General features: G+C 42.0%; 1 non-coding gene across 1 annotated transcript; it reads left to right on the top strand.

Moving 5' to 3' along the window:
- Positions 1-739: 739 nt before the first annotated feature.
- On the top strand, positions 740-889 carry LOC133074302 (small nucleolar RNA SNORA57). Its single transcript, XR_009697146.1, has one exon. It is a non-coding gene; the product is annotated as a small nucleolar RNA SNORA57 (small nucleolar RNA).
- The last annotated feature ends 4492 nt before the right edge of the window (positions 890-5381 follow it).

Here is a 5381-nt window from a genome sequence, read left to right as displayed (position 1 = left end):
CACTCAGTGAAGACCATCAGCTGGGAACACAGCTGGATGAAAGCACTAAGGAGAGAACTAAGGCAATCATGGGTTTAAGGCTATTTCCTTGCCTATTAAGCGCATCTTTGCCATCCTTCCTGGTGTCTTGAGGGCAGAGAGATGACACACAGTCTGTGGTGTGTGACCACTGGCTCATGTCAGCTTGCAAGAGCTAGTGTTAAAATTTCAGAAATTTTGGGGAATCATTTGTTAAACCTCAGTAGCTTTAAATCAGTTATAGGGAGATTATTTACACCATGGAAATTGGCAAATGCTAAATATTAGGGTTTTTCCCCAGGAAAGCCAATTTACCAGCACTCCACGAAGACAGAGTCTACTATAATGATTAACCAGGAGTCAGCAATCCTTTCAACACATAGTTTACAATAAATACAAGCAACCATTGCAATTACAATTATGCTTTAAATTACTTTGTGACATGAGAAAAAAAAAGTTGGAATTAAAATCTTATCTCTAAGATAGTCTCAAGAATATTAAAACACAGCTATGTATTGCAAAAAATATTAGAAGAAAAATAAATCAGTATCTTCACAGGTTTATATTTCGATTGTGGATTTAGAGTCGCTTTTGTCTTCTTCATTATAATTGTATCTTTCAAGTACTTTATTCTATGAAAATCAAGTGCTAACTTCTTAATTTAAAATCCATTAAAAACGATGTGCTTAGGCATTAACTCTTTTAAAATTTTATTTACAACCCTCCTTTTCTTGGCGGGGGTCGGGCGTGCAGTCCCGATCCGCGTAATGTACGGAGGTAGAGGGAACGGGCTCTGGCCCCCCTCGGCGTCATGTCTTCGGTACCAGCGGCCAGCAATCCGCCGGTTCTACCCTCAAGCGCCGGGACACACAGCTCCAAGGAGCAGGGCAGAACCGAGGTTCAGCAGGCTCCTCCCGGGGGTACTCACACCTTCTCCTTTGGAAAAAAAAAAAAAAAAGTAAAATAAATAAATAAATAAATAAAATTTTATTTACAGAGGTGACAGAGGGAAGAGATATAGGAAGAAAGAATGGGAGGGGAGGGCTTTCCCTTCCACCTCCTTTCAATCCTGTGAGAATGGGATTGAAAAGTAACCATCGCAGGACTTCCCTGGTGGTCCAGTGGTTGAGAATCTGCCTGCCAATGTAGGTGGCGTGGGTTCGATCCCTGGTTGGGGAACTAAGATCCCATATGCCGTGGGACAAGGCTAAAAAATTAAAAACAACAAAAAAAAAGAAGACTAATCATCCCAATTTGATGGGGCCAAGAGTTCTGTCAAGAGTTGGGGACAGGAAGGGTAGAGAGGTAGAAAGACAAATGGATAAGGAAAGGCAGCAAATATATTGATAGTAGAAGGAACACTATAATGAGAATCAGAAGTTCTCTTTCTAGCAGCTAGCCTGAGAAGTCATGTGATGATCATATAACTTTGGGAGCATCAATGACATCTCTAAAGTGAGTAGGTTACACTAGAAAATGATGCATGGGTGTCATTATAATCCAGACCTTCTGGGCTTCCTTGGTATTCCAGTGGTTAAGAACCCACCTTGCAATGCAGGAAGACACTGGTTTGATCCCTGGTCCGGCAAGATCCCATATGCCACGGAGCAGCTAGGCCCCTGTGCTACAACTACCACTGAGCCAGCACTCTAGCGCCCAGCCTCAACGACTGAAGCCCACTCGCCTCGAGCCAGTGCGGGCCGACTAGAGAGCAGCCCCCGCTCCTGCGACTAAGGGAAGCCCTCATGCAGCAATGAAGACACACCGCGGCCGAAAAACTAAATTAAAAAAACCGAGCAAACTTCTGAGACCTTCCTGTTGAGGACAGCCAATAGAGTTAAATGGCCGGCAGGGTGGGGGTGGGGGGCGGTGTGCACAGCATGCCGCTCACCTGACACACGAAAGGACGTGCGGAAGTGCCGGAAGTGCCGGAAGTACCGGAAGTGCCAGAAGTGCCGGAAGTGCCGGAAGTGCCAGGAGTGCCGGAAGTGCCAGAAGTGCCGGAAGTGCCGGAAGACTACAAACCAAAGGCAGTGCCGGAGAAGGGAAGCTTGCTAGAGGGGAAGTGAGTCTGGGCAAGGGGGGTATAGGAAAGTGTTCTTTAGTGATGATGCTCGAAGAAAGCTTTGCTCTAATGAAAAAACTCAGAAGTATCATCAAAGGGATGTTTGGGGACAAAAATAAGACTTCAGTTTTGTTTTATATTATGCATAGATGCACAGCTCCTGCTTTTACAGATATATTTCTAACTTCTACCTAGAAGTTTCTACATGTGGTCTGCACTCCACGATCCCTGATTGCATGTTCTAATGAGTAAATCAGGCATTTTCTAGTATATACTATCAGTTTCCTGGAACTCAATAGTTTCTTGAGTACTTCAGACATGTCTTAAAAATCCAGATCTTTTCCAGGATCACACTATAAAATAGATGAATCTCAAAAATGCAGTAGAATTTTCATTAGTTGTTAACTCTGATACTAGTTAGTTTAGTTAGTCTGATACTAATAGTTCAGTGTGAGTTCTAATTATCTACTGGTTATCTTATCTATAGACATTAGTTGTATTAAGTTATTGGTTAGTTCTACAGATGGTTTTATGTCTATTACAGTTATTCTCAATCATATGGAAGAAAAAATTCTTTTGAGGTAATAAGATATGATGGTTTCAGACTACATATTTTAAACAGTGCATTTTTATCTTCTTATAAACCTTGATTCAAAACATGCCATTTGCATGCCTTTTCCTCCAAGAGAACTGTGGTTGTTTTTAATGACTTTATCAGTGAGCAAGTCATATAGGTATATGAAGCAGCAACTAGTTGGTTCTTTCTCTCTGCTTTAATTGTATTTTTGAGACGTTGCAAGAAAAACATCAATACTGCCTTTCACTGAGCCCATCTTCAAAACAGACCTGGCTTGGTCTGGCTTCCCCAAAGCGGTCTTCTGTGCTGTGTGGGTCTGGGCGTTGAGGACGCAGACACATCTGTAACCAAACCAGCAAGCGTCAGTGGGGGCTGAGATTCATTTCTGTGGAATGAGAGCCTCTCATTCCTTTGTTCTCGATATTTCCTGGCACAATGTCCACAAGCACATGCTATTAACAGATGGTGGAAGGCATATTTGGGATTTTTATCATAACATATCCCCCATGCTTCCATCATGCACCAAAGAACAGAGATGTATGGGCTAGCTGGCTCTATCACAGCAGGATAAAACACATCAACTTCAAAACTCCAAAGGTTCCCATGACAGCCTTCTCCGCTCAGTTTGATATGATTTTCTATCAGAACAGAACCCACTTCAGCAGACCAGTTTGTATCAGATTCCTTTTAAGATCAGTGGTTACTATGAGAGAGGTTGGTTTCTGCAGAGCTAAGTTGATCTGGTAAGTTGAGGCACGCATCTGTGCCCCAGAACTGGGACCAACAAGATGGTCAGAGACCTGAACTTTGTGCAGACAACTGTGCCTCAAAACTTATGCAGATGACAAGTTCTCATTTGCTTAACCCCATAGTTATGTGCTGAGCAAGTTTAAAAACAAAAAAAGCAGGAATAAGTGTGGAAAAAACTTATGCAAAGAAACTGAGAGGATTCATTTTGATTTCTTGTCCTTGACCTGACGTTTGTTTCTTGAATGTCTTCTCAGTGCAGTATCAAAATTGTCGAGGCTGGCTTTATAAAAGCATGTATCTATTGCACATTTTCTTAGGGAAAATTAAATTCTCCGTGATTAATTGGTCTCTGAAGAAATACCATCCATGATGTTCACAAGACTCTTGTGGATTTATGCAGCTTGCATTATCCAAAGAATTTGAGAGGTTTTGTTAAAAGTATCTGCTGGTTGGGAATATTCACATTACATCTGAGATGATTAAAATTGCAATACTGTCCTCTTGGCAGATTCCTGAGCGCTGCAATCAGTGAGGTTTATATTTGGTGGTCAGTGGCATGGCTAAAGAAGTGCTCAGAAAGCTTGAAATCTAAGATGGCACTGTGTTTTAGCTGGTGGGCGGGGCCTGGCACTGACTCTGGAATCAGATGGCTTAATTCAAGTCCGATTCTTTCTCCTACTAGCTAAGTGACTTTGATCAAGACACTGGGCTTTTCAAGCTTGATTTCCTTATTTCTAAGTGGGCATGAAAACACTATCTGCTTCATAGGGTTGTTGTAAAAATTAAATAATATATGAAAAGAACCTTGTATAGAGCATGGTGCATAGTATGTGCTCCATAAACGTTAGCTATTATTATTCATACAAGGGAATAAACAGGCCCAGGTACCTAATTTTCAGGCCCCAAGGCCAAGTGAAAATGTGGGGTCCCTTTTTTAAAAATGCAGGGAAAATACCATTGAAGGTGTTAAAATATAAAACATTTCTTTTATTCCATTCCCTCTCTTTCTTGACTGGTCACGATATTGTTCTTGTTTTTATCTAGTAGATTTTATGTTTTTAGAGCACTTCAGGTTTATAGAAAAATCTAGCAGAAGCTAGAGTTCCCATATACCCTTCTGCCCCCCTCCAGTTTCCTCTTTTATTAATGTAATTATTTCCATTACTGTAATACATTTGTTATCAACAGTGATACACCATTAGTAACTAGGATGATAATTTACACTAGGGTTCACGCTCAGAGTTGTATACCTCTGTGGCTTGTCACAGATGCATAGTTGTGTATCCACCATTACAATATTCTCAAGACTGATTTCACTGCCATAAAATTCCTGTGTGCTCCACCAATTCATTCCTCCCCCATGCTCCCCCAAATCCCTGACAACCACTTGACCTTTTCACTGTCTCCTTAGTTTGGCCTTTTCCAGAATGTCCTGTAGCTGGAATCATACAAAATGTAATTTTTGTTCAGTCTTCCTTCTTTTACTTAGCAACAGGCTTTTGAACTGTGGTGTTGGAGAAGACTCTTGAGTGTCCCTTGGACTGCAAGGAGATCCAACCAGTCCCTCATAAAGGAGATCAGTCCTGGGTGTTCATTGGAAGGACTGATGCTGAAGCTGAGACTCCAATACTTTGGCCACATGATGGAAAGAGTTGACTCATTGGAAAAGACCCTGATGCTGGGAGGGATTGGGGGCAGGAGGAGAAGGGGACGACAGAGGATGAGACGGCTGGATGGCATCACTGACTCAATGGACATGAGTTTGAGTAAACTCTGGGAGTTGGTGGTGGACAGGGAGGCCTGGCGTGCTGCGGTTCATGGGATAGCAAAAAGTTGGACACAACTGAGTGACTAAACTGAACTGAACTGAACTGAAGCTTTTGAGACTCCTCTCCAAGACTCTTCATGGCTTGCTATCTGACTTCCTTTTATTGCTGAATAATATTCCAGTGTGTGGGTGTGCCACAGTTT

Source organism: Dama dama, chromosome 19 (genome assembly GCF_033118175.1).
Source record: "Dama dama isolate Ldn47 chromosome 19, ASM3311817v1, whole genome shotgun sequence".
NCBI classification, from domain to species: Eukaryota; Metazoa; Chordata; class Mammalia; order Artiodactyla; family Cervidae; genus Dama; species Dama dama.
The sequence above is the reverse complement of the archived record's forward strand: the minus strand, read 5'-3'. Positions and strand labels throughout refer to the sequence as shown.